The sequence below is a fragment of the Monodelphis domestica genome, chromosome 2, assembly GCF_027887165.1.
Source record: "Monodelphis domestica isolate mMonDom1 chromosome 2, mMonDom1.pri, whole genome shotgun sequence".
NCBI lineage: Eukaryota > Metazoa > Chordata > Mammalia > Didelphimorphia > Didelphidae > Monodelphis > Monodelphis domestica.
Genome location: NC_077228.1, coordinates 373,173,073 through 373,189,067, shown reverse-complemented (window position 1 = coordinate 373,189,067; position 15,995 = coordinate 373,173,073). Strand labels below are relative to the sequence as shown.

The 15,995-nt window shown below is 36.1% G+C and overlaps 1 protein-coding gene across 2 annotated transcripts in view; it reads right to left on the bottom strand.

Moving 5' to 3' along the window:
- The window catches only part of AFG1L (AFG1 like ATPase), a 240,805-nt gene that overhangs the window by 129,639 nt on the left and 95,171 nt on the right, over positions 1-15,995 (bottom strand). The gene's annotated exons all lie outside the window — the stretch shown is intronic.

Here is a 15,995-nt window from a genome sequence, read left to right as displayed (position 1 = left end):
TGTACCCTTACTTACACAGCTCTGCTAGAGAGCAGCAATTTTACAGTATAAGTAAGCAGAAGACAATTGTCAAGGCATTCTGTAGTTCAGGCTTTTTCAGTATCCAGCATTCATTACCACCAGGAACAAAAGAGAAGGCTACAAATTACCAATAAGGGTAGTCTGGCTAATGGAGAGAATAGAGAAATTTCATTAGCATTTAAGAGAAAAGATTTTTTATGACCTAGAGTTGCTTTCCATTATGACTCACTTAAGTAAAAAAGAAAAAAAAATCTAATAGTTAATTTACATGTGTAAGTGCTTGAGACTCAGTCATCCACTGATTGGTACAGCTCCATATAATGAATGACAAACATAAGCATGTATTATCAGTAATTAGTATTAGCACAAAAATAAGCGTCTAGTTTTTATTAGAGGCTTTTAATAGCTTTTCTGGTTTGTAAAAAATTGTTTTAAAAACTATTTTTAAAAAAGATATTGATAGTATATAGAGAAGTATCTTTCTGTCTTATTCTGTTCATCAAAATTGTTTTCTAGACTATTTTGGCATATTCCATAGAGGTGACATTTTCATTCTAAAGCTTTCCAATGTCCTCAAAAGTCATGAAAAAATGTCACTTAAAAAATCAGATTTACTGAGTATAATGATGTCCACAAAATTATGATCATAGCAATAAAAAAATTTAAATAGAAACTAATAGAAAAAGATGCAATAAGGAAAGTAGAAACCTTTTAAAGGGGTATTCTATTTTACTCCAACTGATTAAAAATATAAAGGCAGTTCATCTGGAAAAGTTTTTAAAATATGAAAACCAATAACATTGGAAAAAATGAAATCCCATTCTTATTCAATTCCGCCAAGATGATTTATGAGAAAATTAAATCTATCTCGGTGATTAAACAGTCTATCTCTTATCTGAATGCTACTCAAAATGTAGTCTTAGAAACTAACCAAATTTATTAAGCAATGGTAATCCATGCCTATTTTCCTCTTAAAGTATTAGAATTAATTTAATTCATCTAAGAGCAATCAGTGATTGGCTAAGACTCAAGAATACATACTAATATGAGTCATTATAAGAGTGAAGGGGACATTATAGATATAGCTGTTGCTAAGTGTGGAGTTCCAATAATAAGAGGTCCAGAAAACCTTCCCTGGTAAATTAGCAATGTATTGTGCTAGGCTTATAAGACAATTTTCAGGTACTAGTTGATTTTGCAAGTGCTCTAAAATCCAAGAATTAGTGAATTTGCTTAAAATATCTTACACAGCTATTAAGTACATGAAACTATGTATATTATTCCAATTTGAATTTCCAGTCAATCAATATATTAATTATTTTCATGGGGAAAAAAATACCCTTAAAATGATACTGGATTTTCTTCCATACAGTAAGGATATATTTTTCTACCACTTCTCTCAATACTTAATACTAAAAACAAAAATAAGTAGCGATTCAGATGAGCTACAAAACTGAATTCCAATGGCTCATTATAGAATATCAACTTATAAAATATATTGTGTCATTTTAACAAAATGGCCCTTTTGGAGGGGCGCTCATTGAAAAGTCAGCACTTGCATTATAGTCTTATCCCTTTTAGAAGCCATGTTGAATATTCCTCCACACGAAGACTAAAATTACAGTACTTTCACTGTTTTTGTGTTCAGTATTTATAAACAAAGGACAAATATCTTGGGATAAACTTTATGGATGAGAATTTTGTTTAAACTGGAACAAATAATTGACAAACAAAAGATTCTTTATAATTAGAGGAGTTCTTGAGTTGCCAATATTGGAGCCCATCAGTTATTATTTCAAAAAGACTCAAATTCTTTACCAAAACATATCTTTTTCAACTAAAAATTTAAGATTCATAGCTCTTTAAAAATACATTCTCCCATTGCATACCAAAAATACAAAATGAGAAGAAAAGAGGAGTATACATTTAATATATAACCTTATAAGTTTGAATGAAGTTCTCAGAGATATCTAATTGGCAAAATAAAATGGTATTTGGCACATTAAAACTATTAGGAAACCAAGAACAATAGGTTCCTTTTACAACAACATATTTTCTTCAAATGATAATCTCTTTCTGAACTATATGGAATTTAGAGCCTTGATAAAATAACAGAAATTCTAGTATTGAATTAAAATGAATTTTAAAATTAATTATGTGGAGAATTTAATGAATATTAAAACTTATTAACATAAAAAGAAGGTAAAACATACCACTCCTCTCAAAAGTATAGAGTCAGACAACCTGGATTTCTGCAATTTACTCTTGAGCAAGTCACTTAAACTGCCTGAGCCTGAGTAATCTCATCTGTAAGACATAAGACATAAGTGGCTAGACTAGATGATATCTAAGCTCCTTATAACTCTTTATTCCTATAATTCTAAAGTATGACCATAAAATAATGAGTCTGGATAATTTCCAGAGATCAGCAAACTACAGCTTGAGGACCAAATCATGTCCTGTTTTCATATCATTGCCAGCTAAAAAACCAACCTTAGTTTGCAGGGCTATAAAAAGGGGAGAGGGGATGATAAAGGGTCCAATATTTGCTCTGTTGACTGTAGTTTGTCAACCCCTAACTCAAAAGGAAAAGTTAAGATGAAGTCCTGAAACATGTATGGTAAGAAGGAAGGAAAGAATTTATTAAGCCCTTTTTCTGTGGCAACAGTGTGCTAAGTGGATTGAGTCCTCATTTGATTCTTACAATAACCCTTGATACTATTGTTATTCCTATCATACAGTTGATGAAATTGAGTTAGGCAATCCATAAACTTTTATTAAGTGTCCACTATGTGCTCGGCACAGTCCTAAAATCTGAAGATTCAAAGAAAGACAAGACAGCCCCCTAGCAGTTTAAAATCTAATGGTAGGGACAATATGCAAACAACTATAAACTAACAAAATACATACAAGAAAAACAGGAACTACTCAATAGAAGGAAGGTTCTAGAATTAAGAGGAAATGGACCAGGCCTAGAGACAGGAGGTCCTAGGTTCAAATCTGACCTCAGATACTTCCCAGCTGTGTGACCCTGGGCAAGTCACTTGACCCCCATTGCCTAGCACTTACCATTCTTCTGCCCTAGAACCAATACCAAGATGGAAGGTAAGTGTTATTTAAAAAAAAAAAAAAGAGGAAATGGATAAAGTTTCCTGTAACCAGTAGGATTTTTGCTGAGATTTCAAGGAAGACAGAGATGCTAGGAAGCATAAGAAGGAAAAAGTATTCCATGCTGGGTCAGTGAAAATGCGCATTGTTTGGAAATAATATCTAGTTCAAAGAACAAAAAGAGAGCAGGGTCACTAGGCAGAAAAGTGTGATAAGGCCAGGTGGGGGTCTGAATGAAGATGAGAATATAAAGTATAAGAAGACTGGAAAGGCGGGGATAAGGGATCTAGGTTTTGAACACCTTACAAAGGATTTTCTATTTTACTTTGGAGGTGACAGGGAACCACTAGAGTTCTTGAGTAGGGAGAATATGGTTGGACTTATGCTTTAGGAAAATCACTCGGGTAACTGAGTCAAATATGGACTAGAGTGGGATGAGCCCCAGCAGGCAGACTAACTAGAAGACCATAGTAATAGTACTGGCCTGAGGGCTTACTCCAGGGCAATAGCAATTCCATCGGAGAGAAGGGAACATATCTGAGAGCTGTTACAAAGGTTTAATCTATAGGTCTTTGTAACCAATTAGATTTGGTGGATGAGCCCAACACAGATTGAGTGATTTGCCCCAGCATTACTGTAACCACAAAAATGCGGGTTTCAAGACTGTGAATTGCCAAAACTATAAAGATAATTTTTAGTGTCTTGATTTAAATCAAAAATAAGTGGTCACCATGGGGAAAATTCCCAAATATGAAAATGCCCAAGTCAGCTGGGTTTTATGGAAATTTTAATTAATACAATTGAAGGAATTAAGGAAAGAGGGAGAGAGAGAATAAGAGAAAATAGTATGAAGGGCCTAGGCCAAATGGCCTCGGCCTGAACCTTAAGAGAGACTAGTCAGTCTTTAATCACTCACCACAAGATCTGTCCCAAGCAAAACACCAAACTCAAACTCCATTCAGAGAGCCAGCTCCTCCAAACTAACTCCAGACACCAACCTACATGGCGAACTCCCAAACTGAACTACGAACTCCAACTAGTCCGAACTCCCACTCACTCAAATTCAATAAGTCCCTTCCTTTTAAAGAAATTTTCTCTTATGTCACCTCCCATAACACATCTACCAATCACAATAGACACTTTTCCCAGGACTGCCCATTCTTAGTTCTGTGAATCTTGAAATTTCTCAGACTTGAGAATGTTAAAAATTTCCACATTGGGGAATTCTCCATTGGAACAATTCCCTACTGGGAACATTCCCCATTTTGACAGTGAGAACTCTACTTGGATCAGAAATGGGAGGACCTCTACTCCACTTAAGACTGCTTTAGGGGAGAAAACTCCTTGCTGAACAATGAAAGTACTTAAACCCATACTTATAATGAGGCAAAAAGTTCTTTAAGCCATGCCTATTTTTAGAAGTAATACAAAGGGATGCTAAGTACCTATTAAAGGTCAGGCAACTTGTAAACTTGCCAGGAGCAATGAGGTGAAAACTTATTCAGAGGTTTTTTCTGGTTCAAACTTACTAAAAGGATTAGTCGACCCAGCAGTGTTTTTTCTGATTCAAACTTACTAAAGGGATTAGTCGACCCAGCAGTGAATTCAGAATGGGCTGTCCTTTGGAAAACATCTACTGTGATTGGTAGATGGAAGAACTTAGGGGAGGTGACATAGGAGAAAACCCCATATATAAGAAAAAGCAGAATCTCTTTAAAAAAAATCCTTTTGGAAGCTCTTGAGGAGAGGCTCTGAAGAAGGGAAGCTCTTGGAGGACAATCTCTAAGGAGGTCTCGATGGAGCTCCTCTGAGGGGACTCTGTCCCTCTGGAGGCTCTTGAGAGAGGCCCTTTGAAACAGTCTCTGGCTGGAAGGCTCTTTGAGGAGGACTCTGGCTGGAACTCTCTCTGAGGAGACTGTCACTAGAATCCTTGCTTAGACAGACCTTGTGGTGAGTGATAAAAGACTGACTGACTGATCTCTCTCTCTTAAGACTCAGGTCTAGGCCATGTTGGCTTAAGGCCCTTCATACTTATTTCCTTTTTCTCTCTTTCTCTCTTTTCTTTAATTCCTCATTGTATTATTAATTAAATTCTCTATAAAACCCAGTTGACTTGGGTATATTCATAATTGGGAATATTTCCCTGGCAACCACCTTATATTTGATTTAAAACCAAGACACTGTAGTGAAACATATTTTCTGTGGTCACAAATTTACTCACCCACTCTTATATCTACTATAATTTATATCTTCCACCATTTCTTACAGTTTATGACCCCAACTCTTTTAACTGCCACAATTTATGGCAGACAACTATTTTAGTTATAACAGTTCTCACCACTCTTTAGTTCTCACCTTCTCTGGGTAGACTAAAACTTCACACCTCTTTTGTTAAGCTTGCCTTTTGTAAGTTGCTTGACCTTTTAGTGATTAATTTAACCTTTATAGGTACTTAGCATCCTTTTGGATTAGATCTAAAAATAGACCTAGCTTAAGGTTCTAGCTTTACTATAAGTATGATTTAGGGACTTTTTCATTGTTCCATCAGGAATTTACAACTTTATCTTCCCCCAAGGCACTGTCTGAGCAGGGTAGAGCAATTTCAAAGTTCCAAATACATTCCTGATCAAGTACCTCCATTGTTACAATAGTGGAATAACCAAATCTTCCAAGGTACAGTGTGAGCAATTTTAAGATTCACATTACAAAAGCTAGTAAATATTTGAGGCTGGATCTGAACTCAGGTCTTCTTGATTTTTCAACATGCCTTCTAGTTCTATGATTCTTTTCACTTAAAAAAAGATTAATCCAATGAAAGACCATGAATATGTAGGTACAACCATTTGCATTTCAATCTTATTTGAAAAACAAGACAGCAATTGGTAATATCTAACAGGGATAACTTTACAATGGACATATCAAGTCAACACAGACTGTTTTTACTCCTTACCCAATAGACTGGTAACCAGACTCTTCAGAAGGTTGCTAGGCAGAAATGTGGCAGAAGGGAAACTATAGAATTGGGTCCTAAGCAAAATGTGTCTGCATCATACTGCAAAGGGTGAATATTATGGTTGAAACTGAAAAAAATCTAAATTTAAATGGTCGCCAATAGAAATTCCAAATAACAAAATACCCAAGTCAGCTGCCAAATTTTTATGGTGTTTTAATTACAACAGGAGGAAGAAAATATTAGAGGGGGAAACAGAGAGAGAGAGAGAGAGAGAGAGAGAGAGAGAGAGAGAGAGAGAGAGAGAGAGAGAGAGAGAGAGAGAGAGAGAGAGAGAGAGAAGGGAAAGAAGGAAAGAAGTTTAATTCAGAACCACTCTGGCTCAGGATGAGCCAAAGCAGGCATTAAGGCCTTGGAGAGCCAAGGCAGAGAAAGGGGTCAGTCCTTATCACTCACATGGCCAGTCTGAAGGAAAACAGTCTGCAGGGCTCCTCCAACCTCAGGCTCCAGGATCCAACTGAACTCTAGCCCTCTTCACAGGAAGTCCCGAGAACTCCAGAGGCTGTTCTCTACCTCACTTCCTGCGTCTCACTTGTGCCAATGATGGCTCAAGCTTGATTTAGGACTGCCCAGAGGTCTGTCCTTTTTTACACATGTCTGTTGAAGGCCATATTCTCAAATAATTAAATCTTGAGTTTGCTGCAGTCCTTCCTAATCTTGTTACACTGAGTAGGTGGAGAATGTAGTTTCCAAGACCTGATTCTGTTATTCCAAGTATCTCTATTGTTATTGATCAGGAAATAGCTAAATCCGATCTTCTAAAGAATGGTCTGAATAGGATGGAGTAGTTTTGAAATTCACAATACTGAAGTTATTTTTAAAAACATGATGCTGGAATATGCTAATAAAAATTTCATTTACAAAAGCCAAAATCCATTCTTCTTGAAATTGGTCAACATCTTAAGCAACAACCTAGTTAGGCATCAAACAAGTCCTGGGGGCAACTAAACTGAAGGCAGCAACTTCTGGAACTCTTAACCCATAGAAAGTAAGGGGGTTGGACAACTAGTCAGAGGAGATTACAGGGGTCTCTTTGCTGGCACTAGGTGCAAGCCTCTGTTGCATTGCCTATAAGTGAATATAGATCACAATCTTGGGCAAAGAAGACCACTAGCATACCAGAGCTTGCCAACATAGAGAAGCAGGAACCCTGGTCACAGAACCAGAATGGAAAAAACTGCTCATGGTTGTTCAAAGACCAGAACATAGCCCAGGAGAGCAATGAACATACCTCTATTTAAACCATAACAAATTTGGAAGGATTAAAACCTTACAGACCCCAGAACTAGCTCTGAAAACAGAAGCCTAAAACACTTGAAGTTTGGGACAGTGCCTTCTCTACCCCAAAAGTAAAACCTATCTTTAACAAGATTAAAAGTTAAGAAATAGGCTAGAAAATGAGTAAATAACAAAAAAAGAAACTGAACATATAAAGTTACTATGCCGACAGGGAATGTCAAAATCCAAAGATGGCAACAGTATCAAAATAGCTATATCCAAAGCCTCCAAAGAAAAAAATAAATTGGTTTCAGCCCCCCAAAAAAGAATTCTTGGAAGAGCTCAAAAAGGATTTTAAAAATCAAATGAAAGAGGTAGAAGAAAAATTGGGGGAAGAAATGAGAATGATACAAGAAAATCATGAAAAAAGATTCCAGAGGGGAAATGAGGTGACTCAGTGGATAGAGAGCCAGATCTGGAGATAGGAGGTCCCTTGTTCAAATGTGGTCTCAGATAGTTTCTAGATATATGACCCTGGGCAAGTCACTTACCCCCAATTGCCTAGCCTTTACCACTCTTCTCCCATGAAACCTATACTTAGCATCAATTCTAAGAGGGAAGATGAGGGTATAAAAAAAAGAGTCTACAGCCTGGTAAAAGAGGCACCAACATAATATTGAAAAAAATAACACTTTCAAAAACAAAACTGGGTAATGGTAAAAGACATACAAAATCCATTGAAGAAAAGAACTCCATAAAAGGCAGAATTGACCAAATGGAAGAGAAGATACAAAAGCTCACTGAAGAAAATAATTTCATAAAAATTAAAAATGAGCAAGTAGGAACGAATGACTTCAAGAGATATCAAGAAACAATAAAACAAAGTCAAAAGAATGAGAAATTAGAATAAAATGTAAAATATCTCATTGGAAAAAACAAGTGACCTGGAAAATATGTCCAGGAGAGATAATTTAAGAATTTTTGCACTGATTAAAAATTAAATCAAAAAAAGATCCTAGACATTATCTTGTAAGAAATAATTAAGGAACACTGTCCTGATATTCTAGAACCAGAGGATAAAACAGAATTTGAAAAAATCCACTGACCACTTTCTGAAAGAGATCTCCAAATGAAAACCACCAGGAATATTATAACCAAATTCCAGAGATCCCAGGTAAAGGAGAAAATAATATGAGCAGGCAGAAAGAAACAATTCAAATATTATGGAACCAATGTTAGGACAACATAAAATGTAGCCATTCCTATATTAAAGGATTAGGGGTCCTGGATTATGATATTCTGGAAAGCAAAGGAGCTAGGATTACAACCAAGAATCATCTACCCAGCAAAACTCAGTATAATCCTTCAGTCGAAAAAAATATTCTTTGAAATTGAGGATTTTTGAGCATTCTTGATGAAAAAACCAGAGCTGAATAGAAAATCTGATATTCAAATACAAGACTCAAAAGAGGTATATAAGGGTAAATAAGAAAGAGAAATAATAAGAGATTCAATAAAGTTAATACATTCCTACATGGGAAGCTGATACTTATAACGCATAAGAGCTTTATCATTACTAGGACAGTTAGAAGAAATATACATAGACAGAGGGAATGTATGTGAGTTGAATGTGATGGGATGATATAAAAAAAATAAAAGGGTGAGAACGAAGAATGCAATGAGAGAAGGGGAAAGAGAGAGGTAGAAGGGGGTAAACTATCTCTCATGTGAAAGTTTTTACAGTGTAGGGGAAGATGCGGAAGGTGGGGACTGTAAAGATGATATAAATGGTTGAGTGGGATTTTACTCAACCCAGAGTGACAAGAAGATCTTTTAAAGGGAAGAGAATGGAAATGGCTTCTCTCCCTGATTCAGGCCAGTAGATAATCACTCTGACTCCACTTTCAAGGTAACAGGTTTATTGTAAGTTGTCATTGAAGACAAGGAAAGGTATGTGGGCTGAGGATTTTCCCTAAACACTAATAAAATATATCTTATTCCCACCATCTGACTTTTCAGAAAGTATCTTTGGCTCTCAGCAGAGCTGAGGCTACATTCCCTTCCTGAATGTCTCAACGTCTCCCCTCCTAGTCTGATCTAATCTAGGCTAAGCCCACAAAGGAAATAGTCTCTAGAGTAAGAACAGATAGTAATGGAGTCAGGTTTCAGGTATGACCTTGTCTACCCTGGTAAGGCCAAAGCCCCCCAAGGCAAACTGAGCAATTTGGGTCAATCCTGCTTGAGATTTCTTCTTCAGAGTAGTAGCAGTATAAAGGACTAAATAGATCTTCAGGAACTAAGTAGGTTATTCACAGGATCAAGCAAAAAGGTCCACAGAAGGTCAGAGTTGGGTCCTGAAGATGCTTCCTTCTCCAGAGTCTTCCCCCAACTCCTTGATAGCAGTTAAGTTCCTCAGTATACCAATCCAGGATTCTGAAGGCTCCTTCTGCACCTGCTGGTTCTCTCCATTCCATTCAACTCTGCATGTTCACTCTGTTACATTATTTCCTTCCCCAAATTTCCCTTAACAGGAGACTACTTGAACCTAACTCTTGTTAGAACAGGTTCAAAAAAGGAATAACATACACACTCATTTGGATATAGAAACCTATCTTATTCTACAGGAAAGTAAGAGAAGGCGAGATGGGTAGAGAGGGTTCTGACAGAAAGGAGGATAGATTAGGGGAGGCAGAAATTAGAACCAAAATACTTTTGAGGATGGATAAGATAAAAGGACATAGAGAGTAGGATAAACAGGGATAGCAGGAATAGGCCAGAGGGAAATACATAGTAATCATAACTTTAAAAAATGTATAGCATGCTTCTCTGAAAAAAGCCTCAATTCTCAAATATATAAAGAACTGAGTCAAATGTATAAAAATACAAATCAATTTAACCAATTGGTAATTGGTCAAAGGATAGTTTTCTGAAAAAGTAATCAAAACTTTCTATACTCATATAAAAAATGCTTTAAATCAGTATTGATTAGAGAAATTCAAATTAAAACAAGTCCAAGGGACCACCCCACACCTATCAAATTGGCTAATATAACAGAAAACAAAAATGACAAATGTGGCCAGGAGCAGGGAGATTGTGGCATTGAGACATCAATACATTGTCAATGGAATTATGAACTGATTTGAACTCTTCTGGAGGGCAATGTAGAATTATACCCAAAGAGTTATAGAACTGACTATACCTTTTGTCCCAGAAATACCACTACTAAATCTTTTCTCAAAAAGATTAAAAAAAAAAGTAAAAGGACTTCTAAATATACAAAAATATTTATAACAGTTCTTTTTGTGGTGGAAATGAATTTGAAATTGAGAGGATGCCTATCAATTGATAAATGGTTTAACAAATTATGGTATATGATTGCAAAAGAATTCTATAGTGCTATATAAGAAATGATGAACAGGATGCTCTCAGGAAAACCTGGAAAGACTTGCATGAACTGATACTAAGTCAAGTGAACAGAATCAGGAGAACACCATACAAAGATAGCAATCCTGTACAATGATCAACTGTGAATGATTTAACTATTCTCAGCAAAACAATGATCCAAGACAACTTCAAAGGACTTAAAATTAAAAATGGTATCCTCTTCCAGAGAAAGATCTGATGGACCAAAATATACATATTTCACATTCTTTAGTCTTTTTTCCTCTTTTTCTATTGAGATCTCTTCCACAAAATGACCAATATGGGAAAATGTTTTACATAATTGCACATGTAAAAATCTGTATCAGATTGCTTATTATCTCAGGGAGGGAGAAAAATGGGAGGAAGAGTAGAATGAGAGAAAATTTGGAACAAATTTTTTTTACAAAAGATGAACATTAAAATATTGTTTTATATGAAATTGGGGGAAAATAAAATTTTATTATAAAATTTTCTAAATTATTTTAGATATGATTGGTAAAATAAAATATTATTTTTTAATTGAGGATCCCTAAAAGAACCTTCATTTATTTTTTTTTAAGCCCTTACCTTCCACCTTGATTCTAAGGCAGAAGAGTGGTAAGGACCAGGCAATGGAGGTTGAGCCCAGGATCACCTAGGAAGTGTCTGAGGCCAGATTTGAACCTAGGACCTCCCATCTCTAGGCCTGGCTCTCAATTCACTGAGTCACCCAGGGGCCCCCAAGAGCTTTCATTTATATAGGTTATATCTATTGATATTTACCATATTAACCCTTTAAAATCTTAATATTATTATGAAAATAGTTTTGACCTAATAAATTCCCTGAATAAATCTCTGGGATCCCCAAAGGATTCTTAGACCACACTCTGAGAACTGCTGCTCATAAATATGCTCTTCATCTGGTTTCCTCTCCCCAATTGAGCATCATTGGGCCAGGTTTAGCTTGGGTATCCACTTCTCTGAGAAGCTTCTCTTTCAGTTTCCTCTCGCAATGAGCACTTTGTCCCTCCTCAAATTAGTTCTCAGAGGGCAGGAGTTATTCCTCTTATATTCCTAAAGCCTCAAACACAAAAGGCATTTAATGTTTGATGAATTGAAAAGTCATACTTTTCTACTCATATATATATATAGTCTACAGAGACCACAAAATTTGGAAAGATCAAGTCTAATTAACGGGCTCTGAACCCACTATCAAGAACCTTCAAGAAGTAATTTTATTAGAGATTGATGGAAACAGTAAGTAAGGAGTACAAATCTGTTTTAGCTAAAAAAAAAAACACTATAGAAATACATAGAATACTACAAAAAGCTTGCCAAGAGATAGAAGTAAGTCACATTATCTTGAAGGCATTTAAGGATAAAACTGGTAAGAGGGAAATAAAAAAATGAAAAACGGGGGAAATCTATCAAGATTTTAAAAATAAACTATTTTTCCATCAATAACAGTGAAGTCACCACATTTGGACTGAAAAGAGGCAAGGATATCAAAGATGTGGAAAAATGCTAAGATTTTGTTACCAAAAAACACTAGAAAATATTAATAACTATAATCCTACATGCCCAATTCCTACATTTACAATAATTTTTATTAGAATAATCTATACTAGTAATGAGCTCATCCTTGAAGAATGTATGTAAAAGGAACAGTAGACTTTTATGAATGTTATTCCATAGTAGACAGCTTTACAGTCAGATTCCACTGTCTTTATTTTTCAAATATAAAAAAGCATTTGATTTAGTAAAACAAAACACTACCTTAAACCCTTTCTCCTAACAATATGTCAAAATCATTCAAGATTCCTTTAAAGTTGTAACAATAGAGACAACTATGTTTGGTGACCCTTTGATGATTAATATCAATCAAGGCATAAAAAGGAAAATGGGATGCCTGCCAAAAATGTTTGTCACCATGACTGAGGCTGTCCAGCATAATCCAAACAGAAAAGTAAGATTGACTATAGCAGTGATGGCAAACCTTTTAGAGACCAAATGCCCAAACTACAACCCTCATGTAAGCTACTCCCTTACCCCAGATGGGGAGGGAAAAAGCTCTCCCATTGGGCTGTTGGGCAGAGGGGTGGGTGATGAGAGAAATGTTCTCACGTATGCATGGAGAGGGGAAGGGGATCAGCCCCCTCCAGCACACATGTCATTAGTTCACAACACAGGCCTATAGAGTAAAGTGGTAAAGTAAAAAGAGTGTGGGACTTGTCTTCCAAAGATGTAGGTTCAATACCTAACTTGGCCACTTTCTACCCGTGTGATTTGGTGCACATCACTGAGCCTCTCTGGATCTTAGTTTCTCATCAATAAAATGAGGGGTTAGATTAGATAACCTGCCCAGCTCTAATAAGTAATGCTGAAGACACTCCTGTTTGCAGACTGAGTAATCTGATTTATGTTAGTGCTATATGCTTTGAGCTCTGGAAGACAAAGGTCTCCTAAATGAGATCCATCATCATTCAAAAAAACTGGCCTAACTACACACACAGGAAAAAATGAATGAATTAATAATGCTTTTTGTCCAGACTGTGACACAGTCTGTGGCTAATAAGTGCAAAATACAGAGCTGGTCCATCTGTATATGTCCTGGCAAACAAAATACACTGACAATAAGCTTGGAATGGGAGTTCTGAATGAAAGTGAACTGGATTGCATTTGGGAAACTGTAAAGTACTTCAGAAGACATAAATTTCTCCCTGAAACAAAACCTATCTTTTTCACTTCAATCTTCTAGCAATATTGTACGGTTGCAAATCAAGGAATACCAAAGTTGCGGAAGAATTAAACTTAAGGATCACTCAGAGGTCAAGAGGTATACAGTGAGTATGATGAGGTTAAAATGTTTTAACAATGAAGAATCCCCCCCAGGGAAGTACAGTCACAAGTATTATTAGAAACACACTAGAAAAGATCAGAGAAACCTAGAAAATGTAGGACTAGATCAAGAGATTACTCATGTGGCTCCAGTGATTTCCACGCAAGATCAAAAGAGCTTGAGGAAGGGCCCCAGGACACTGAGGAAACATCCCTCCATCCCATTCCCTAGGAGGATTTCTGGGAAGGCATGGACAGGAATAGGAAAGAATAATAAGGCTGGGTTATCTTCACTATTTGAGGAAGTGCCTGCAATAATGAAATCACATTCATCAAAGAATCAAACTAATGCAACTTCATTATAACTAGTTTTCAAATAGCTCCTGAGACGATTAAACCAGCAGACAATGGTATCAATGAGACGTGATTACCTCCTTCATTTTCTGAGACATAATAAGCTATGCTTTCCAAGTCATTAGGGCAATAAAGCCCTAAGAGAACAATGATCATTACTCACTGGCAGACAAAACGTGAATATCCTATAACTGTCCTGCTTTGGGAAAAAATATAGGGAGTCAGTAGCATTCCTTCCCCATATTTTTCCCTGATAGGGCTGTACCCTAGAATTTATAACTTATTGCTCTTAACAGTGGTTAGTGCAGGGCTTAAAAAATTTGTGAAAACAGAAAGTTATACTGAATACTAGGTTTCATAATTATAGTCAGAGAACCTTGGATGAGGATCATCATGACGATAACTAGCCTTTAAAAACACTTGAGACAGCTAGGTAGCCCAGTGGATAGAATGCCAGGCCTGGAGTCCAGAGGATCTGAGTTCAAATCTGGAATCAGACACTTCCTAATTATGTGACCCTGAGCAAGTCACTTAACTTCCACTGCCTGGCCTTTACCACTCTTCTGTCTTAGAACTGACACTTAGTATTGATTCAAAGACAAAAGGTATGGATTTTTTAAAAATCACTTTAAGATTTTCAAAGCCTTTAATCATTACAATTATGTAAGATAGGTGTTATTATTATCCTCACTGTAGTAAGGGATTTTAACAGGGTAAGCTGACAGTACAGAACTCTCAGGAGCTGGGGAACTGAACACACAGGCAGTTTCTGAGAGCAGTTGGTGGACTCCTCTGGTATAGAAAGAGGCTGCTGCTTTTTCTCTAGCAATCAGGAGAGCCAAGAGGGTTTCTGACTGGTATTTCTGGGGTGGATTCCCTCTTCTTTGGCTTTCTTGATATTCTGCGTGTCCTTGCTGCTGCTGCTGCTGTCAAGTGGATTTACTCAAAGCTGTTACTGGGATTACTGCTTGACTCAAAGAGGACTCCTGGTTGTGTGATTCTTTGGCCCTTGCCCTTGTTCTTACAAAACCCTATTAGCCTTAATTACTACTGTAAGGATTTAGTTTAGAATAATTATAGAAGGTATAAGGTTTTTAATGTTTTGGGTTAGAAGTTAGGTATCTCCTAATTCCCCTTTCCCCCATCCTCCCTTTAGCTAAATAAACCTGTTATTTTATATATATATAGTTAGTTTTGAATCCTTCTTTTAACCCACCTATTACATCACTTTATAGATGTAGAAACTGAGGCTAAGAAGTTAGACTTGTCCAGAGTGAGTGACACAGCTAGTAAGTATCTGAGGCAGGATTTGAATTCAGGTCTTCCTGACTCTGAGTCCAATATTCTATCCACTGGACTACCTAGCTGCCTCTGATGACTGTATTCTAGCAATAGAAATTATAATTAGAAAGTATAATTTACTAGATCAAATCCCTGTAAAGTGAAGTTATTAATACATTTCCAAAAAGGTGAGTGATTTATCTTTATCCAGGGATATAATTACATCTATTAAAAAGCAAATATTGAACTAGAGCCTAAAAAAATTCTAAGACACACAAGGTAAGAGTTAGGAAAAAAATAGCATGTAAAAATGTTCAGCTAAAATGTCATCTACTATACTCTTTGGGTAAGAAAATGATTTTTTTAAAAACACCTCTGTTGGGGTGGGGAAAAACTTTTATTTTGTTATTTTAAAAATAAATGTACCATGCTATTGCATAAAATTAAGAGCACTGTCATCCCCCCAAAAATGAACATAAAACTATATAGAAATTTCATTCACCATGAGATATTTTTTTAAAAACCAATATAGCCATCAACACAATGCTACTAAGAGAAATATTATATTTTTTAAAATTCTTTTACTTTTGAAGTTTAGTATGTTAAGACAAACTTTTCCACTCTATTATTTTCTCTTTATGTTATCCACAGGAACTCTATTGTCTAAGGAATTAAAGGGTTGCGTAATATAGCAGGAAGTGAAGATTATAACAAAGGTTATTTCAGTTCTGTCAGTCTTAGTTAGTCTCTGCTCTTCAATAAC